We start from the raw sequence: 22,925 nt of genomic DNA, 5'->3' as shown, positions 1-22,925 counted from the left end.
AACATAATTCCCTGGAGGTTCATCCAAGATTGATTGATTTTTTTCTTCCCATTATGTGTTGTATTTTCCTGCTTCTTTGCATGCTTAATCATTTTTATTGGGTGCTAGACATGTGAATTTTTTTCTTATTCAGTCCTGGATATTTGTTTACACCTTTAAATATCCTTTAGCTGTGTGCCAGGATGCAGTTAAATTACTTGGGAAAAAAAAATTTGATCTCCAGTTTTGCTTTTAAGACTCATTAGGTGTTACCAGAACAGTATTTAGTCTAAGTTCATTTATTCTTCACTACTGAGCAAGACACTTCTGAGTATTCTACGCTATAGCCATAAGTAATGAAGTATTTTAGTTCCCAACCCTGTGTGAATATCAAGCACTGTTTTCTCTGTCCTTGCAAGTGATTCTTTCCTCAGCGTCAATTAGTCTCCTTACATCTATGCACTGATCAATAATCTGCTGAACACTCAAAGGGAACCTTCTGCAGATCTCTGCATTTCTCTGAGTGTGGTTCTTTCTTCTCCAGCCTGCTGTTCTGCAAACTCATACTGCCTTGGCCTCCCCTGACTCTTCAGATACATTTCCTCAACTTAGGGTTTCTGCTAAGCTCCAACTAGGGTCACCCTCTCTGCATGCAACCTGGAAACTCTCTGAAAGGCAACAAGCTAGGGTAGTTCTAGGGCTCATTTCATTTGTTTCCTATTTCTGAGGGATTGGTATCTTTCATTGCCTATTATCTAGTGTCTTAAAAATCACTATTTTGTATATTTTTCCTGTTTTATTTTTGGTTGTTTCAGGCAAGAAGGAAAATCTGACCCTTATTTCCCCATCTTGACTAAAAGCCAAGGTCCTTTATTACTTATTTTTAATCTAATTTACTTTATTGTTTTGATATAAGGTTTATTCTCTTTGGTCAAAAATATACAACAAAATTGAAATTCAATTTTCTTTTATTTTCATTTTATTATTACTGTGTTCATCCAAGTAAAAACATTTTCCTTACTCTTCTTGTTGTTCCAATCATAATTCTGGCAGATTGCTTTTCCCAGTCCATTTCAACACAGCAATAAGATCTACCTTCCTAAAGTGCAAATAAGATTTTGTCACTCCTCTGCTTATATTCTTTTGATGGTTTCTCATTGCAATTAAAATAAAAATCAAAACATGATTATAGCTAATAAGGCCCTACATGATTCCCTCCCTGCCTGTTTCTCCAACCTCATTTCATGTCACTCCCCCTTCCCTTGCTATACTCCAGTTACACTTCATTACACTGAACTCTTCCTTCAGTTTCTGGAACATACCCAGCTTTTGTCACATGCTATTTCCTTTACCTGAAATACTCTTTTCCTGGTTCTCCTCTCATGACCACCTTCTTTCTCACCCTTCAGGTCTTGCTTAAATGCCAAGTCCTCAGAAAGGACTTCCCATATCTAAGGACCTCTTTCAGGCCCATATTTATTTCTTTTATAGCATGACTTGCAATTATTTTATTGACGTATTTGTGTATTAGTGTTTTATCTGTGTCCGCCAGTACAATATAAGCTTCAGGAGAGCAGACTCCAGATCTTTGTTGTTCCTTACAGAATCTTACTATGTGTAATATATAGTAGGCCCTAATTTTAAATTTAAAGATTTAAACAATTTTATTTGTGCATATAACTAGTTTATATATTTTTTTGTTTGTTGATTTTTTTTTTTTTTCTTTTTTTGAGTTGGAATCTCACTCTTTCACCCAGACTGGAGTGCAGTGGCTGCTCCTGGCCACTGCAGCCTCGACCTGCTGGGCTCCGAGGATCCTTTCGCCTCAGCCTTCCGAGTAGCCGGAATTACAGGCATGCGCTACCACGTCAGGCTGATTTTTTTTATTTATTGTAGAGATGAGGTCTCACCAAGTTGCCCAGGCGGGTTTCAAACCCACGGGCTCAGGCAATCCACTCACCTCAGCCTCCCAAGGCGCGGGATTACAGGCTGAGCCACCAAGCCCGGCTTTGTTTGTTGATTTTAGAATAATGGGGTACATGTGAGGAATCGTCACATAAGTATATAGTGTGAAGGCAAGGTTGAGGCTCCTAATGAGCCCTTCCTCCCCGCCAGGAGTGAGTATGGTACCCCAGTATTCTGCCTTTTGTCAAATTTCTCCAAAAGCACCATGCTCCAGGGTGATTGTATATCCCTTATTCCCCTTCCTTCTCTTCTTAGTTTATATACTTTTGAATGAAAGAGTGAATAAACATATTAGAAAGAAAATTATAAAATTTAGAATAAAATTAACTTTGCAATGAAGATTTTCTTTAATACTGAAATATTTAAAATTCCAGAAAGGAAAAAGGACATATGGGTGTTGTAAAATTCTGATTTTACAAATTACTGATTCAGTGTGACCCAGTTACCCTTGCAAATCCATTGCTGAACAAGATGAAAAAAATTAGCACAAATGTCATTATCTCATAACATGCATTTTTACTAAATATAATTTCATTTTTAACTGAAGATGAGAAATCTTCTTGTATTTTGAAAGGCTAATGAAGACTTGATAAAGTCGGTGGCTTTTTAACCTTATATATGTATGTATGTGTATGTATATAATTATGTTTGTGTGTTTGTGTGTGCATGTGCATATAGACTTGTATGTCCCTGAAGTAGTCCCATAACACTGTTTTATCACAGCACTTGAATTACAATATCCTGGCTTTTATTTCAGAAAATAATATTGTCTGTTGAAGTATTCGTGCTTAAAATATACGATTGCCACTGTACTTGTCTATTGAAGTGTCCATGCTTAAAACATTGGATTTATACATTGCAGAAACATCTTTGGATTTAATTGTTTGTTACTTTTAGTAAGAAATGATCTGATAGTCTAAGTTTGAAGTTTATTTGAGGGTTTTAAGATTATTTTCTTATAAGTCTGATAAATTTCATTTGTTCCTCATGTTTTTAGTGTGAAAATTCAGTTATGTTGCATAGTTGTCTGCTGTGTTTAATAAGTGATTCATATGTTAACATTTGTCTCTCATTCTATTTTGTGTATTTATCTGATGGAAATAGCAAATCAATAGCTAGTAATACCATTTAACTATGAACTAGAATTAATATATGCTCCCAAATGTTGTTATGTAGCGTATTTCAGACTGACTGTGTAGATTAATAGAAACTAGTTTATCAGCAGATTGGTCAGTCTAACTCATCAGTATCCATCTTGGGAATTATAAAAATAAAAAATGTAAAACCTCCCAATTGATGTTTAAAAGCAAAAAGCTGCAGTAAAGATTAAAATTTTCAAATAATACCTATAGTTAGAAATAAAGAAATCTTTATCTTTTTATTCTGCACTGTTGCTTCTGTATCAGGTTGCCATGGAAATTTTTTTTATTAACATTAGATTGGTTTGCCCAGAGATAAAATTGCTTGCATCATTTCATCTTTTAATGTTCCTAAAGTCTCCTAAGCTACCTTTAGTGTTTTAACCTCCAAGTCATTCCAGATTTCCAAGAGTTTCTGCTATGCTGAACATTTTTGAAACTCACCTAAAACACATTGATGTGTTCAATGTTAGTATCAAGGTGCTGTCATGTTTTAATTCTGTATTGGTGCAAAAATTTTTTTTTCTTTTTTTTTGAGTTGGAGTCTCACTCTGTCACCCAGACTGGAGTGCAGTGGCCGCTCCCGGCCACCGCAGCCTCAACCTGCTGGGCTCTGGTGATCCTTCCACCTCAGTCTTCCAAGTAGCTGGAATTACAGGCACGCGCTACCATGCCCAGCTAATTTTTTTATTTATTGTAGAGATGAGGTCTCACCAAGTTGCCCAGGCGGGTCTCGAACCCACGAGCTCAGGCAATCCACTCACCTCAGCCTCCCAAGGCACGGGATTACAGGCTGAGCCACCGAGCCTGGCTGTGCAAAAATTTTTTAAGCATTTTAAGTCATCAAAGAAGAACTTTAATTATACGCTGAAGAACTCCAAGGACATTTACATAATAAATATCAAGAAGCAAAGGTAAATGTTTTTATAATGGCTTCTATTTAATGTTCTAGCCCTTTTTACTATGAAATATCAAAATCCATGCTAATGAACATAGAAAGCCAGTAGGTAATTTAAGCAACTCGTCTTCATTCACCTCTATGTTATGTGTTAAAATCTACTCTTGAAAACTTATATAGTCGGCCCTCTGTATCTGTGGATTCCACATTTGTGAGCTCAACCAACTGTGGTTCAAAAATATTTGAGAATAAAAATGGGGTCTGTATGAAACATATACAGATATTTTCTTCTTGTCATTATTTCCTAAACAATACAGTATAACAACCAGTCACATAGCACTTACATTGTATTAAGTATTATAAGAAACCCAGAGATGATTTTAAGTACACAAGAGGATGTACATAGGTTATATGCAAATATTGTGCCATTTTATATTAAGGATTTTAGCAGCCATGGATTTTATTATCCATGGAAGTAGTTGGAATCAATCCACCACAGATACCAGGGGATGACTGTATTCAATGTCTGTGTGTTAACTAAAATAAGCCTAATTTTATTCTTTATAAGTACTGTGGTTGCTTCTTGTAGCTCTGAAGAGGTTTCCAAGTTATTCCATGGCTTTTGAAGGACCACATCTTGTATTATTTATTTTTGAGCACCTAGGCATAGATGTTCAGTCCATGTTTTGTGAACTAACATTTAATTTTAATATCTGAAGATGAAGGTACAAAGAATACTTTTACTAAGACCACCCAAGAAAGAAAAGGTTGGAAATTGATATTTTATGTGAAAAGAAACCCAATTTTGCCATCTATAGATACAAAAGTACTGCAACCTTATATGTGATATTTAAATGTTACTTAAATGTTTTTACACTCAACATGTTCTTCAACTCACTTTTCTTCACTTGACCATATTTTTTGGAAATCTTTCTATCACTATAGAACTACCTCTAATTTTAAGTGTTGTCTTCTCTTCATAATATGAATGTTTTATTGTTTATTAATTTATTCATTCCCTAATTAACAGGTATTTAGATTATTTTGTGGTTTTCACTCTAATGATTAATGCTACCGTGAATATCATTTTACATAACTGTATACATATTTGATTATTTCCTCAGACATGGCAAAAAAGGGGAATTGTTTCAAAGGATATGCACAATATAAATTTATATAAATAGTGATACATTACCTTCATCTGGAGTGCATTTTTGCAAATTTCATGAGCTATGGATATAACTCATATTTTTTCAAGTGAATATTCAATTGCTCCAATACTGTTTATTGAATTAGCCATCCTGTTTCTATTGATTTGATGCCACCTGTCATGAACTAAATTTGCATATCTGTGGGCTCGTGACCACTCTCTTCTGTTACACTATTTGCTTATTTCTGTACCAATAGTACAACTTTTTAAGTATATAATTTTTCCTTATTTTTGTATGTTAGTATTATATCTAGCCACCCTCTCTACCTACCTACCTTTCTCATTGGTTCTAATAATCTTTCAGTTTGGGTTTTCTAAGTAAATGATCATATTGAAGTACTGACAGCTTTGTCTCTTTATTTCTATTCATTACACCTCATCTAAGAGTTATCTTGCTAAACATTAAATACTAATCTAATTTCACATAGACACCTGTAGAAGGACCCATTTGTATCAACTTCTCCAGAAGAGCTTTTCTTTTTTGTTTCCACCCATCCCTCACCCAAATTTAGTCCTCCTCCATGCATCCATGAGGATTTGAGTTATTTTTGTCCAATTTCTATAGCCTGCTTACTAATACTATTTACTTTAAGCTTGACCTAAAGCTTGACTTTAAGCTTGAGTTATTACAACCTATAAGTGAAGCTGGGAGAGGTAGAAAAGAGAGTCAAGAGAAGAAGAGCTCATTATGACATTTACCTTTTCTGACCTGATATAGAATTATTTTCCCCCTATATTTATATGCACATTTAATCACTTTTCTGTTATACTTTTCATGGGTCTGTGTTTATCTCCCAACATTTTTATCTCCTTCACATCAGACTTTCTCCTTTATCTTCTTTATGTCAACCTTTTTTCTGCCTGTTATATATCCAGAGTTCCCTTTCTTTATCCCCTTATGCCCATATTGCACATTCTTTAACTTCATGTATATCTTTATTATAGCTTAGATTCTGTTTTCCATATGTTTAGTAACACAATTGCCACTTCTCAAACCTCATTGCCCCTCTTTCTTTTGCCCCACTAACTCCAAAACCCTGGTCCTGTTTTATTTTGGAGTTTTTCTTACTTTTTTAAAACTTTATTTTCAAAATAATTTTAGACTTACAGAGAAGTTGCAGTAGTGCAAAGAGCTCAACACAAATTCAGCAATTGTTGACATTTTGCTATTTTCCTTATTCTTTGTCTTTTCAAAACTCTTTGTCCCCCATGTGCATTTGTGTATATATTTTTAGAACAGTTTGATTTTATATTGCGAACATTACATGACCTACTTTGTTTTACCTTTTCTATGCCATATTCAGTAAGCCAGAAAGTTCAACTCTTGTCTGACATTGCTCTCTTGTCTGATAGGTCATGCTTTGCTAGATAAGGTCACACTTTGGATTCTGCCATAAATTCATGATCACTGATCTCAAATTGGCTTTCAATTCTGCTTGTATATAAATCGCTATTTTTAAAATTTGCAAACACATAGGTTCTTGGAGATACTATTTTCTTTTTGTTGTTGTTTTTGTTTTTTGTTTTTTTTTTGAGTTGGAGTCTCACTCTGTCGCCCAGACTGGAGTGCAGTGGCCGCTCCCGGCCACCGCAGCCTCAACCTGCTGGGCTCCGGCGATCCTTCCGCCTCAGCCTTCCAAGTAGCTGGAACTACAGGCGCACGCTATCACGCCCAGCTAATTTTTTTGATTTATTGTAGAGATGAGGTCTCGCCAAGTTGCCCAGGCGGGTCTCGAACCCGCGGGCTCAGACAATTCACTCATCTCGGCCTCCCAAAGCGCGGGATGACAGGCTGAGCCAACGAGCCCAGCCATATATCTTTATTACTGTCTTGCTTCTTTATTTATTCATTTCTGAGAAATGTTTGACTGTGAATTAATCAATTTCTTATTGTAATGTTATTTTAAAATTTCAATTATTTTGGGATATTGTTAGGTATATCTATTTTCGGAGTTTTATGTCTTACTAATAGATTTTCTATGTAATAATTACACTGTACATTCTTTAACAATATTTTTTTAAATAATAAGAGAATAAAATGAAAATAAACCTTATACCCCAAACAGCTTCATCATTTCAGCATGAAATTCAGACTCTCAGTCACAAACAATTATTACTTTTGTAACAGCAAGAGAAGACCTGTTAGCCAGCACAATCTGAACTATAGTTGGCTTATTAATTGAAAAGATTTGTTAAGGTAGAGATTTATTTTTTAATGCTTATAATGAAACATTTTGTTTTAACTTATATGAATATATATTTAGTGAGCAGTCTTTTCAAAGCAAGACCTTTTATGAGTATACTTATTGGAGTACAGTTTGTCTTTACAACAATAATAACATCAAGTTTTTGGTTTTTTTCCACTTTGGTGAAGAACAAGAACTATAAGATACTTGCAAAGTGATCTGAATGCAGAATTATTAGAGATTTTTAGGGTTCCTCCCCCTAGAATTCTCCTCTCTCATCTTATTCAACCTTATGTTTTAAGAGGCTGGTGTTAAAATTTTGCTTTCAACTTACTTTGTATAGAAGCATTCACTTTTTATACTCATATTTCATAAGTTAAAATATGTTACTAAATTTCTAAATTAGATCAACAGATACTATTGGGTCAGGCAGCTTTGGAAACAACACAACTAATATTGGAAATCATACAGTTCGCAAGAGCAGTGGTAAACATTCCATCTGTTTTCAAAAGGAAATGCAGTTTTAATTTATTCAATGATTTGTTTAAATGGAGGTCAGTTCAGAGAGTTTCCTCTTCTAATCAGAATATGTTCTTCAAGTAAATAAAGGCCAAACCAGTGAAAAGTAATTCTAAATCCGACAGATGTCATTATCAGAAAATAGCTACATAGGGGTGAAATTGCATTTATAAGTTAATATGTTTGTAGACCAGCAATGCTTACGTTAGAGATGTCATGGATCTATGATACCAAAGCAGTTTTTAGCTCTGCGCATAGGGATTCACCCTGGATTAGAAAGATTCACATGTTTTTTTTGTTTTGTTTGGTTTGGTTTGGTTTTTGAGTTGGAGTCTCACTCTGTCGCCCAGACTGGAGTGCAGTGGCCGCTCCTGGCCACCTCAGCCTCGACCTGCTGGGCTCCGGCAATCCTTCCACCTCAGCCTTCCAGGTAGCCGGAATTACAGACATGCGCTACCACGCCCAGCTGATTTTTTTATATTTATTGTAGAGATGAGGTCTCGCTGCCCAGGCAGGTCTCGAACCCGCGGGCTCAGGCAATCCACTCACCTCAGCCTCCCAAAGGTGCGGGATTATCGGCTGAGCCACCGAGCCCGGCGACATGTTTTTTAAATACTTTATTTCTTGAGACTCCCTAACACAAATTCTCCACTTCTATCTGATCAGGTTCTTCCTTGTCCCAGTAAATGTATACAAGATTGATTTGAAAAAATTGAAGTCATGTTTGAGTTTTTCTTGCTTTTCTAGATTATGTAGAAATGATAGAATTGGAAGGACCAGAAAGAACGTCTAGTTCAAAGGAGATTCTTCAACGTTTTCCAAATGCTGGGCACAACATTTACCTTTTTTAAATATATTAAGTATTTTTAAACTGTAATAAAAATAACATGCACACTCAAATATGTTCTATTAAATTGTGACACATTAGAGATTATAAGACAAAAATAAACTGTGCTGCTAGTTTATATTTTTATGGAATGCTGATTAAAACTTCTCAAATTTTCATGTCAATATTTGAGTCTCTTATGAGTTTGTGTTTTCATTTTTAAGCTTATAGATGGCCTTTTTGAAACGGGTTTTGTATTTTATATATGAATCATATTATATGAGCAAGAACACTGCTGCAGCATATGTATGCCACAAGTTTGGGCCATAATCCCAAAAGATAGTCCCAAATGCCATAATCCCAAGTATCAAAATCCTCAAAAATCAAAATCCTAAAAATCTAAAACTTGAAAATTGCAATCCCAAAAGATCAAAATCTGGAAAATATAATTCTTGAAAAAGTAATTTTTAAATTATTTAAAAGACATTTATTTACATTTTAAAAGGGGCTTTGTGTGAAAAACATAAAAATATGTCACAACAGTTCTTAAGCCACTTTACACAATAAAATAGGCAATAATAACATATATATTTTTGCTAGCATAAATACACAGGTATACTAAAAAGACAGTCACATGGGTATAACAGTTATGGGCAAATAAATATTCGTAAAGAAGTAGTTCAAAAAGTGAAATTTACAAACACATTACTGTGATTGTGTGCACCCAACTTTATAACTACTGTCATCTGAAATACTATGACGAACAGCCTGTGTTTCAACAGGATTGACCAGAAACCTTGGTGGGTCACCAAAGAGCTGAGATCTTGAGTAATTTTATCTTTCACAAATGCAGATGTACAAAAAGGACCTCTCTTCATTTCAACAATTTTTTGTGTACACACAATGTTAACACCTAAAGCCAGTCATGGTAATGCACATTCCTGGAGTCAAATTTGCAAAAAATACATAAAACCAATTAGAACTCTAAACGTCTTTACACATTTTACACCTCCAGTGATGAAAGTGATGCAAAAATGAAGTACCTAGCATAGCAAATTGGCTCTATGCATGAAGGTGCAGAAGTTGTTCACAGTTGAATAATTTGGCAGGGGAGATTGCCATAGATTTGTGACTGTTATGATAACTGATATATTTCATGTTAACAGAGCTTACGTTTTTGTTAGAGAAGACAGACAATAATAGGATAAATAGTAGAACATATAGTATCTTAGTAATAAATACTAAAGAGAAAAAAGTAGGAAAGGGAGATATAAATTATCACAGACACAAAGAGAAGGTAAATTTACTTCATTTCTTTTGCCTCAGTTTTCTCAAGTCTAAAACAGAAAAAATAAAAGTACCTGCCTGATGGGGTTGTGATGAGAATTATAGAGCTAATATGTGTATCTATAAGGTATTAAGTACAGTTTCTAGAAGAAAGCAAGATAAATGCTAGTTAATATTATTTAGACATTTGGCTACAATAACTTTAGCACCATAGTCATCTTTTTCTCATACTTATGGACTTCTTTTATTAAAGGATATACTTTTCAAGTTTTAAACTACTTTATGTAAGGCTAATACTCCCTTACCCATATCTTGCTCATTTTGGCTTCTGCTTCCAGTGCACTCACATCTAATTCCTTTCTTATTGAGGTGAATCATTGTTCTTTCATAGTACTTTTTCTAGAAAACAATATTTGCTTATCTAGATGTCAGGTCATCATTTTGTATTTCAGGCATCAGGCAGGCATCCACTTCTTCCTGTGGAAAATTTCATTAATACTTCATCCCTTATCACATTGCAAGGTTAAAAGATCTGACAAAATGAGACCTTTATGTTTACTTACCAGCTAAAAAATGAGAACATATTGGAAATTTTATTAACAGATAGAAATGTAAAATCTTCATATTAATCTTTTTAAACTGAAATCATTCACAAGGTTTGGGTTAAGTTTCAGGCCTTCTACTAATCTTTCTTTGCCGTCGTAGCTTCTGTACATCCCTAGATGTATCCTGCCCACCACACCCATCAATTCTTGAAAACTAAATTAACTCTTTTTAGGTGCTTATTTAGCAGTCTACACTTAGCCCCATCATAGCAGGTATCATTCAGTGATATAATTACCTGTTTACCTGACTTCCCAGGTCTCCACCCCCAGGCAAGAAATTCCTGGAGATGAGGACTGTGTTCTCTTCATGCTTGGGTTCCCAGAATCCATCACAGTATCTCACACATAGCTGAAACCCAATAAATAAATAATACATTAAGTACAATGAATGCCTGGAGTACCTTTAGTATATCAACATTATGAAAACATCATTTAACTTTGGTTCTGCATCACTTAGTAGCTTTTTTGTCTCTCCTGGCTGCTGTCTGAGGAACAGTACTGCTCAAATATGATGTCACATCCTATCCTATACTTGTCCCTTTCCTGTTCTGGCTCGAAATCATTTTCTAGTTTTAGTAACTATGCAGTCAAAGGAAGGTAGCACTAAAAAACAAACTGACTGACTTTCCACGGAAGACCTCAGAGAAGTGGAAGGGTCGCCTGTGGAGTACCTATGTCAGGGTCCAGGATGTGCTCTTTAGCTCTTCCAGGCTTAAAAACTATTTTGCTATTGCTCTCAAGAGTGATCGACTCTGGGATATAACACAGACCATCTGCATTTACAAGAAATTATTTTGTATGCCATATATTTGTTTGTTTGCTTGTTTGTTTTTAGTAACTGAAATACTTATAGTTAATACTATCAGGACACCTATGAAATCCATCAGATAATCAGAAGGTTATCCAGTGGCCATGGAAACAGAACAAAGTAAGTTAGATTATCCCAAGAATTATTTTACCCAGGCTGGGGAAGAGCCTTGTCATACAAAAGAGTACAGTAATATCTCTCTGATGACTAGAAGAAAATATAATAAGAGGCTATAAAGTCTCAAGTGTACCTTTGAAAAACTTTATGAAAATTTGTTCTTACTTGCCAAAAGAAAATAATTTTTTTTCTTTTTTGAGTTGGAGTCTCACTCTGTTGCCCAGGTTGGTGGCACACTCACAGCCACCCCAGTGTCAACCTGCTGGACTGCAGCGATCCTTCCATCTCAACCTTCCAAGTTGCCAGAGCTACAGGCGCACTACCATGCCTGGCTAATTTTTGATTTATTGTAGAGACAGATCTCATCAAGTTGCCCCGGGCTGGTCTCGAACCCGCAGGCTCAAGCAATCCACTCTCCTCGGCCTCCCAACGTGCTAGAATTACAGGCAGAGCCACCGAGGCCAGCCAAGAAAATAATTTTTAAATCAAAAGAATCAGTGGCATTTTATATATCTTAATAATGAGTAGCAGTTCGGTTAGGTTCTGTAATGCTTTGATCTCAGGATGAATTTCTGAGATAATGATATTGCCAATGATTGCTGGGAAACAAAAAAGGCTAGAGGCTTGTAGTTGGATGGGAGGTCTCCGTATGCTTTACCTCTCTTAACACAAGAATTGGCACAATCTCAGGGTAAACTCAGTTTCATTAAGAAAGTTACCTGTGTGCTTATGGTTTTAGTTGGCTTACTGGTGCTCCTAAATGTGCTAATAATGCATGATGGTCTTCTGAGAGTTCATCCTCTACTCTATCAAAGAAACTATAAAATGCAGGGCAAATGGTCATTCAAAAAAAAATCTGTACCTCTTGTCGAGGGCTATAGTGAGTCCTCCAACCCTTATCTCAAGATCCTTTCTATTCCAGAAGTTGGAAACCCAAATGCCTGCAGAGGCCAGGATGGTGGGAATGAAGCAGGAAGCCACTACAGTGACCTGGAGAGCCAAGTCCTTTCTGGAGGAGCATCCACTGCTCCATTCCAGATAATTGTTGCAAGGCAGGAATGTTGACCTAGTGTTGTCCAGTTTCCCAGGTAAAGCAGGAACTACAAATTGTTATGTGAAATCTTTTGATTTTATATTGTTATTCTCAAACCATGTGTAAGCAAGTATTTCTGTAGATGGGATTTGGCCCACAGTCCTGGGTATAAATTGGTCTTATATTTTGCTTATCTGTTTATTAAGTTAGAGACTTTATGTTCCATGGTTTTTGCTTTAATAGATCCTCTAAAATAGTTAATGCCTAATTTTGTGATATTGAAATTCCCTTCCTTTACATCCTGAGTACTTCGTGCATGAGTTTTCTTTGGCTGCTTCATTTTCTCTGCCACGCAGAATTCCAGTGAGTAGTCAGTCCAAAGCTAAATGGAATCACCTTAAGACACTTTTCATATGACGCCACTAAATATCCATGGGTATCACTACTTACTCATATAGGTCCTGATGTGTTATCTATAGAAATACAATAGAAGATCATTTTTTTCATAGGGTTTAGAGATTTTATTCTCTTTGGGCTCCCCTTTCTAAAATCCACTCAGAGACAATCTTCTCTTATTTCTTGACAGACCTTATCAGGCTATATTAGATTATAGTTATCTTTTATATTTATGTTTGCTGGAGAGATTGGACTTGAGTGTTCCTGGATATTTATACATAATCAAAGACAATGTCTTTGGGTGAATTTCTTCAATGATTGAAGAGTCATTCTATTTTTCCTTTGAGTAACCTGATTTTTAAGGATTCTTTGGGGCACATTACTTTACCTCTATTTGATACTAATTACTCCAAGAACTTGGCATCCACTGCCAAATGAATTGAGGAGTGCAAAATATTTTTATAGTAAAAGAATATACAAATATTAGTTCTGATATACTGCATAACCCCAAATAGACATAGTTTGCAATTATTTTATTCTTATTGTACAGTTTTTGGGAAAAATAATATTGATATAGATCATTTTTTAACAAAGATGTGACCTGCATTTATTAAGCTGCATCCTGAGTAGCCAAAATACTAGTAATGAAAGGATAAGATGTGAAAATTTCTCCTTAAATTTGCTTGGTATGCTTGTAAATAGATTATGCAAATGAAGACAGTTTTTTAAAAATCAATATTCCCTATGAGAAACTTCACCATACTACAGAAAATCAAAAGGATAACAAACTATACTGAGGGCCAATATATATAAATAACATTTTCTTCAGAATTATAATGAGTTTAATGTTTAGTTCACAGGTGTTCTGGTATAACCTATGACTATTCTTTAAAACAGTTCTCTAAAATTTTTTAAGGATATGTATTTGAGAACTGGTGATTGTTCACTTTTAGGCTTTAAAGAAAGAAGGCATTTCATAGTAAGCAGTTTCTATATATGCATACAGACCATCACTTTCAACTTCCTTATGTATTTTTAAAGACACAAAGGAAGCTTTGACTTGAGGTTGTCTTTTGCAACTGATTATTTTCTTTGAAATCATGTAGGATGGCAAGGACAAAAAAGAAAGCTCAAATGTACATAATAATTTGTGTTAAGGGAAAGAATTGGATGTGATTAGGGAGAGTTACAAGGGGAACCTAATTTAGATTTAGAAAGTCAAATAAAGATTGGGGAAACTAGGGAAGAACTTTAGGAGAAAGTGATATTTAGACTGAAATAAGTAGTAGCTAACTTAGTGAAGACCAAGACAATGGGGCTGAACATGGTATTCCAAGCAGAAAAGCAGGAATGACACCTAGAGGCATTCTAGAACCAATCTAAGGGATAGCTGCAATTTTTCTTTCTAGTATTTAGATCATCCAAGTTAGTGCATTGTTCTTTCTGACTTCCCATGTCTTTTTCTCCACTTGACTAAAACAAAAAGAGAAATAATAGCATATTACTGGACACAAAGCTTGTGATTATTTTCAAGAAAATATTCCCTGATGCTTTTAAAAATTAGAGAAACATTAGTTAGCTCTTCTTCAGAACACTTAACTTTTTTTAAATAATATTTTTCCTGTTTGCAAAGCCAAAACATTTTTGTTATAGAACTAAGGCTCTAAGTAAACATGCAATATTAATGGTATGTTTTTTCACCTAGTGCTATTAAAGTTTCTATAGCATGATTTTAACAGCTATAGATAGCTAATAACAATTACTTTACTTTATGGTAGGGATATATGCATTAACTTACTTTTTCCTCAGAACAATCCTATATAGTTATAATCTCCATTTTATAAAACATTTTAAAATTTGCCCAGAATCACAAGCTATTAAAAGGTAGAACCAAAGTTCAAGCCCAAATAGTCTGCCTCTAGGGCTTCTGCTCTTAACCAGTAATACTATATAGCTTCTTAATACAATAATTAAGTTAAACTTAATTTCAGACTTTTATAGTGTGTGTGTGTGTGTGTGTGTGTGTGTGTGTGTGTGTGTGTGTGTTTTCTACGGATATGCATTTATTTATTTATTTATATTTATAGTGTGTGTGTGTGTGTGTGTGTGTGTGTTCGTGTTTACTACGGATATGCATTTATTTCTGAACTTTGTGTCTTTTTTTTTCAATTTTTAATCTTTTTTTTTTTTTTTGAGTTGGAATCTCACTCTGTCGCCCAGACTGGAGTGCAGTGGCCGCTCCCAGACACCGCAGCCTCAACCTGCTGGGCTCCGGTAATCCTTCCGCCTCAGCCTTCCAGGTAGCCGGAATTACAGGCATGTGCTACCACGCCCGGCTGATTTTTTTATTTATTGTAGAGATGAGGTCTCACCAAGTTGCCCAGGCGGGTCTCGAACCTGCAGACTCAGGCAACCCACTCACCTCAGCCTCCCAAAGGCGCGAGATTACAGGCTGAGCCACTGAGCCCGGCTTCAATTTTTAATTTTAAAAATGCAAGATACAATTCAGGGTGGGGTATACAAATGTTCGTTATGCAGGTACCCTTGTTGATGAGGTGTGGCCTCCCCCAGCAGATTCCCACTACTGCCAAGCCCGCCTCCACCCCCCAACCCCCAGGCAGTTTCCCACTACTGCCAATCCTTTTCTTATAGTATAGTTCAAGGTCCACTTCTGAGTGAGAACATGTGATACTCAATTCTTTGTTTCTGGGATAGATCACTCAGTATTATAGACTCTAAGTCCATTCAAGTTGCTGTGAAGTTCATAATTTTGTCCTTTATGGCTGCGTAATATTCCATCTTAGACTTTTATATTGTTTTTAACAATATAGTAAGTTTTTGGCTATCTGAAATAATACTTGATTTTGTGAGTTGGCAGTTTAGACAGGGCCCAGCTGGGCGAACTCATCCTTGTTCCACATGGTTTTGGCTGGGCTCACCTACATGTCTGGGGCCTCAGCTGGACTAGCTGGACAACTAGACTTCTCTCTCTCTGTATAGTCTCTCATCTTTAGGGAGATTAAACAGGTTCACATGGCAGTGGCATTCCAAAAAAACGGAATGGAAAAGTAGAAGATATAAGCCCTCTGGTGGTTTAGGCTCAAAATTTGAACAGTATCATATGCAAATTCCATTTATCAAAGCAAATCACAAGACCAGCTGAGATTCAAGGTGTGGAGTTATAATTTCCATCTCCTGATGGAAAATATTTGTGACCATTTGCAATCTACCACACTTAGCATTTATACTTTGAAGACTTCTATGTGACTAGAACGAGTTAGTTGCTTTTTAGCAAAGAATGGCCCAGTATAAATAATCTTCCTGACCATGGATGAGCATAGGCCAGGATGCTTGTTACCTCAACTCTGGGGACTGGCCTCACTCTCAAGAACTTGTCTTTTTACCTTCCTGAGTGATTATGATCCCTCATTCACAGACCGTGAACTTTTACACATTTCTACACTGAAAGGACGAGGACATCTGGAACAAGAGAACTTCAGTTATCAGAGCAGGAAAGATATGCTTATTTAGGGTATCCTGATACATCTGTATGAAACAAATGTAAATGTACTAGGGGTAGTTTGGGTGAGTAAGTGGAAACTGGCAGAGGTAGTGGGTCTCTTATAAAGGATATATCTGAGAAATATGTTTTTGGAAGAAGTGACTACACAATGAAGATAAGCAATGAAAATAATAACCAGAGCAAAAACGGGGCTAATCTGTTGCAATGTTTTAAAAAAAAATGAAAGAAGACATTGGCCAGGTGCAGTGACTCACTCCTATAATCCCAACACTTTGGGAGGCCGAGATAGGAGGATTGCCTGAGCCCAGGAATTTAAGACTAGCTTGAGCAACATAGTGAGATCTTATCTCCACAGAAAAATGAAGAAACTAGCCAGGCGTGGTGACATGCCTGTAGTCCCAGCTACTTGGGAGGCTGAGGTAGGATCGCCTGAGCCCAGGAGGTCAAGTCTGTAGTAAACCGTGATCATGCCACTGCACTCCAGCCTGGGTGAAAGAGTGAGACCCCAATTTTAAAAAAAAGAAAATCTAAAACTGAAAGAAGATATAACTGCAAGATAAGTATGCTCCTAAAAATGCACAGCTCAAATAAACAGGTGAAAAATGAAGCAGATGGGGGAGGGTTGGATGGGTGACATACTAGGTGCTGTGAAGGAGCTGTTTGAATAATTGATATGAGGGTGAAAGATAATTGCAAAGAGGAAATGTCATTTAGAGCTACTATAATAAGCATGATTTAACCAATAATGATGGAAATATTATGAGTATGTTCATTTATTATCCAATCAAATGATAATTATGTTGTGGCCATTCAGATTTTACTCTTCAAATGCTAATTGTAATGTAATTTTTAATCCATTCACATCTGTTGCCGTATGTATATATTGTTTTGGAAGTTAAGTATAAAGGCAAGTTTTATGTGGGACTTGTTCTCAGTTTTGGAGAACATGAGGTATTCACTCTTACAAATGTAGAAATGGAGTGGAATTCTTGTTTATCTTTAAATATTTATGAGCTAAGTTTATTATTACAGTATAAAAAGTATAAATGAAGATTTAGACTTATGACATATCAAATATCCATATTTTGCCGAATTTACTTAGTCTCGCCTTGATAAATCAATAATTCATTGAGTGTTAATTCTGTCCCACTGTGTTTCCAAGTGTCCCCACTGAGTGTAAGATCAATGGGTGATGTCATTGTAAACATTTCAGTAGAATTTACTTATATCTCCTGACTCAAAAAACAATTCATTTTTTATTTTTAGTCAAGTTTGTTTGACATTATTCAGAAGAATTTATGACATTTGGCATTCAGAAAGATTTATGAAGAATAGCTATTTACTTATTTTCATGATGTCATAGTCTCGGATATTTAGTCTTCATGGTGTTTTGGGTATAACTTTTTGCACTGCTTAAGTAGTGAGTTTATTCTTAGATTGACAAGAATGTCAGTAAAGCAGATTGAGAAAAAAGATCTGTTGCATTAATTAGCATTGTGTTGAAATATGTTGAATTTTTATATTGCATTTATTTTAGAGATTCCTTTATTAATCCAATTAAAATGTGCATATAAACCTGATGCACTTTACAAATAAAATTTAAAGTTAGCATATTAATTTTCTTATTTATTTATTTACTTAATTATTTTAGAGACAAGGTCTCCCTCTCTTGCCCAGATTAGGGTGCAGTGGTGTGATCATAGCTCACTGTAGCCTCAAGCTCCTGGGCTCTAGTGATCCTCTCATCTCAGCATCCACACACTACGGGGTGTGTTACCATACCTGGTTAATTTTTTTATTTTTGTAGAAATGGGGTCTCACCATGTTGCCCAGGCTGGTCTCAAGTTTCTGACCTCAAACAACTCTCCCATTTCTACCTCCCAAAGTGCTGGGATTACAGGCCTGAGCCATTGCATCCATCCAGCATTTTTTTTTTATTGTATAGACAAGGTCTCACCATGCTGCCCAGGCTCATCTCAAACCCACGGGTTCAGGCAATCCTCTCGCCTTGGCCTCCCAAAGTGCTGGGATTATAGGCTTGAGCCACTGTGCCTGGCCAACCAGCATATTAATTTCCTTAGAAGCCCTATCATGCTTTTTCTACATAGAAAATATCACTCAGAAATTGTGAGATCATTAGGGGAAAATCTAGAGTAAAAAGTCCTTTTTCTATTTTGTCAAGATGCATACTACTATCTCCTTTTAAAAACCTGTCTTTCATTTTAGGTAAACATGTTGCTAAAATTTTATAAGCCTACATGATAAAAATCAGAATGTAAAATTATGTCGACTAAATAGAATATGCACAATCTTTGGGAAATGTTTAAGCACCTACTATAAGTCAGTGTCTAGGAACTGGGAATAAAAGAGGGACCTAGAGAGACAAGTTCTCTGCTCCAAGAGTGTTTATATTCCAATGGAGAGTAAATTAATACAAAAATTATAAGCAATAATAATAATCAGATAACAAAAGTTATCAGTGAATTCACAAAGTGTGAGAGAGTACCAAGGGTTTACATTGTAGTCTCTTTGAAGAGGTAACATATCATTTGAATTCTGATGGTCAGAGGAAGCCAATGCAAAGAAGAAAATCAAGTTACTAAAATTCAATTCACCAAAAGCCACATTTCAGAGGCTAATTTGCATATTGAAAGTAATTAGGAAAAAATGAAAACATTGGTGAAATTGGGACCAATATTCTCAGAAGATACACACATGCATACACACATACACTTTTTGGATTTCATTATTATTGCTATAGAACTGGTTTGTGAAATAAACAAAAAGTCCTGAGTATAAGATCTACCCTGGATCCTAACCAGGCATGGTGACTCTTGCTCATAGTCCCAGTGCTTTGGAAGGCCAAGCTGGGAGATCATTTGAGGCCAGGTGATTGAAACCAGCCTGGACAACATGATGAGACCCCTTTCTCTCCAAAATATTTTTTAAAAATAGCTAGGCATGGTGGTATATCTGTAGTCCTAATTACTTGGAGTCTGAAGTGGGAGGGTGGCTTAAGCCCAGGACTTTGAGGTTACAGTGGGCTGTGGTCATACCACTGCATTCCAACCCAGACAAAAGCGGGACCTTATCTCTTTTTAAAAAAGAAATCTATCCTGTATCCTGAGTGTTAGTGAGCTGAGGGTACCTTTCACATCACAATATTTTTTGTGTTTTAAAACTGTTTTATTGGGCTTAAACAAAGCCATCTAAACAAGATGGGTCTTTGGGAGAGGTGCAGGAAAGATGTGAAATATGCAGTTTTTTGAGGGGGGGTTGTTTTTGTTTTTGTTTTTGTTTTTTGAGTTGGAGTCTCACTCTGTCGCCCAGACTGGAGTGCAGTGGCCGCTCCCGGCCACCGCAGCCTCGACCTGCTGGGCTCCAGCGATCCTTCCGCCTCAGCCTTCCAAGTAACTGGAACTACAGGCATGTGCTACCACACCCGGCTAATTTTTTTATTTATTGTAGAGATGAGGTCTCACCAAGTTGCCCAGGCGGGTCTTGAACCCGCGAGCTCAGGCAATCCACTAACCTCAGCCTCCCAAGGCACGGGACTACAGGCTGAGCCACTGACATCGGCTTGCAGTTTTTTTAAAAGCATGGTAAGCCAGGCGCCATGGCTCATACCTGTAATCCCAGCACTTTGGGAGGCTGAGGAGAGAGGATTGCCTGAGTCCAGCGGTTTGAGACCAGTCTGGGCAACTTGGCAAGACCTCGTCTCCACAAAATATCAAAAAATTAGACAGTCATGGTAGCGCATGCCTGTGATTCCAGCTCTTTGGAAGGCTGAGGTGGAAGAATCACCCAAGCCCAGCAAGTCGAGGCTGCAGTGGCTGTGAGCATGCCACTGCACTCCAGCCTGGGCGACAGAGTGAAACTCCAATATATAAATATAAATAAATAAATAAATGTATGATAATATTAAAGTGTTAAATTTGAAAAGAGGAGAAACTGCTCAGTTTTTTTTAATATAGGCTATAAAAATAAAGCTTAACTACATCTTGAATGATGAGTCTATATAGAAGATAAAGCTATCAGAATCTCTTTTTACAAGTTATCAGAATCATGGAGGCAAGTAGTATAGATTTAATATTTAGCAAAAAAAGGCGTGTGTAGGTTTCAAAAGTATGAGAAACATGGCCTGAAGTACTTTCTTTAAACTGCCCTCCTGGCACTTTAAGAAATGTATTAAGGATCCTAAATTATGCAATTATATTTTAGCAAATAATTCTAAGTGAGTTATCAAGATGGACGTAGACATATGTAAAGAAATATTTATCTCAGATTTCTTTGTAATTGTGAAAGTTTGGGAGAAAAACCTATGTCTACCAAAGGAAAATAAGCAATTTATATACATCTATCCAAAAAAATTCTATCCAGCAATTAAGGATCATATTTTGCATGAATAGACACTTCTCAAAAAAAGATATACGAGCAGCCAACAGACTCATGAAAAAATGCTTAGCCTCACTAATCATCAGAGAAATGCAAATCAAAGCCATGTTTAGATACCACCTAACTCCAGTAAGAATGGCCATCACTGACCAGGCGTGGTGGCTCAAGCCTATAATCCTAGCACTTTGGGAGGCCGAGGTGAGAGGATTGCCTGAGCCCACAGGTTCGAAAACAGCCTGGGAAACTTGAGAAGACCTCATCTCTACAATCAATCAAAAAATTAGAAGGCGTGGTGGCGCATGCCTGTAGTTCCAGCTGAGACAGAAGGATGCCCTGAGCCCAGCAGATCGAGACTGTGGTAGCTGTGCCACTGTTCTCCAGCCTGGGCGACAGAGTGAGACTCCATCTCAAAAGAGAATGGCCATCATCAATAAAACAAAAAACAACAGATGCTGGTGAGGATACAGAGAAAAAGGTTGCTTTTACACTGTTGGTGGGAATGTAAACTCGTTCAGCCTCTATGGAAATCAGTGTGGCGATTCCAAAAAGAACTAGAAATTAACCTTCCATGTAACCCAGCAATTCCCCTACTAGAAATATGCCCAGAGGAACTCAAATCATTCTACAAAAAAGATACCTGCACACACTTGTTTTACTGCAGCACTATTCACAATAGCAAAAACATAGAACCAACCATGCTGGCCATTGAAACTAAACAGGATACAAAAAAGTGTGGTACATGTATACAAATGGAATATTATGCAGCCATAAAGAAGAACAAAAACATGAACTTCACAGCAATTTGGATGGATTTAGAGTCTATCACACTCAGTGATCTATCACAGAAACAGAGAACTGAGTTCCACATGTTCTCATTCATAAGTGGACCCTGAACATTTACCATAATACTATAAGAAAGGAATTGGCAGTAGCCAGAAACAGCCAGGGGAGGCACATAACATTAGTAAGGGTACCTGATCTCAAACCAGGCAAAGTAAGAACCAAAGGCAGGCCCAAACTTTACCTGTACGATGACCACTTGTATATCTAATCCTAAATTATACCTCACATCTTTTAAATACAATTTTAAAATTGTTTTAAGTGAGAAAAAAGGTCATATTTTGAAAAAATATTTACTATCGTGGTAAAATGTCCAGGAAGAAAAAATATGCAAAGCAATAATGATTCAATATTTAAAAAACAAAAAACACATTTATACATAAAAAAATATTTGGAATCAGTGTAACTACTTTGGAGATGAATTTGGCAGTGCCTGTAAAGTTGAAAATGTGCAGACCCTCCAGCCCAACATTAATATGATTGATATACAAATAAATAAATAGTTGTATAATCATATGATAGAATACTATTCTGATGTGAAAAATTAGTGATTTGGCCTATGTATCTGTATACCTCAACAGAGACAGCTCTCAAAACATGTTGAATTTTAAAAAGCAAGTTGCAATAAAATTTTAAAATACATATAGCAATACCAATTACTGTTTATGTATATACATATAAGAAATAAACATATAAAAACATAATCTGGAAGGATTCAGACCAGAATCATGTTGCTTCTGGGTTGGAAGAGGGAAGGGAATGGAACTAAAAAGGAAAAAAGGGTAGGGGGTGAATAGTATTTAACTTCATCTGTAATGGTTTTCCAAATCTTTTATTGTTAAAAAAAATGACAAAATGTTTTCATTGTGAATTTAGAGTGGTGGTACATTGTTGTTTATTATATTAAACTCATTTTTTTAATATGAGCTTTTAAAATTTTCTAAAACCAAATGTATATCAATGTTTGCAGTGGTTATTATTCAGCAGTGAGGTTACAGTTCAATTTTCATTTTCATCATCAAATTTCTCTGTATTTTCCAAATTCACAAGATAAATGTTGAGAAAAAGCAATGCCACTTACAGATAAAATGATAACTATATTAGACCTCTGCTAGAGGAATTCTTAAGGCCCTTACAAATGAGCTGCCTCTAGAAGGCTAAAGTAGCAGCAAAAAAGGGATGATTCTCTCCCCCTCCCC

General features: G+C 36.1%; 1 protein-coding gene and 1 pseudogene across 2 annotated transcripts in view; one reads left to right on the top strand and one right to left on the bottom strand.

The window, feature by feature from the left end:
* Positions 1-22,925, top strand: part of MBD5 (methyl-CpG binding domain protein 5) — a 422,713-nt gene that overhangs the window by 338,280 nt on the left and 61,508 nt on the right. Inside the window, exon 1 of one of the 2 annotated variants that reach the window (XM_008059871.2) lies at positions 12,552-12,627. The exons of the other annotated variant lie outside the window; for it this stretch is intronic. The gene's annotated coding sequence lies outside the window, so the exon portion shown is untranslated. Of the gene's footprint in view, positions 1-12,551; positions 12,628-22,925 lie in introns of those variants that run through there. 2 annotated transcript variants of the gene reach the window in all.
* LOC103262248 overlaps positions 1-22,925 on the bottom strand; it is a 104,873-nt pseudogene that overhangs the window by 81,109 nt on the left and 839 nt on the right.

The sequence above is a fragment of the Carlito syrichta genome, unplaced genomic scaffold (genome assembly GCF_000164805.1).
Source record: "Carlito syrichta isolate Samal-C Ts95f unplaced genomic scaffold, Tarsius_syrichta-2.0.1 Scaffold304408, whole genome shotgun sequence".
NCBI classification, from domain to species: Eukaryota; Metazoa; Chordata; class Mammalia; order Primates; family Tarsiidae; genus Carlito; species Carlito syrichta.
Note: the sequence above shows the minus strand (reverse complement) of the source record. Positions and strands in the feature narration are given on the sequence as shown.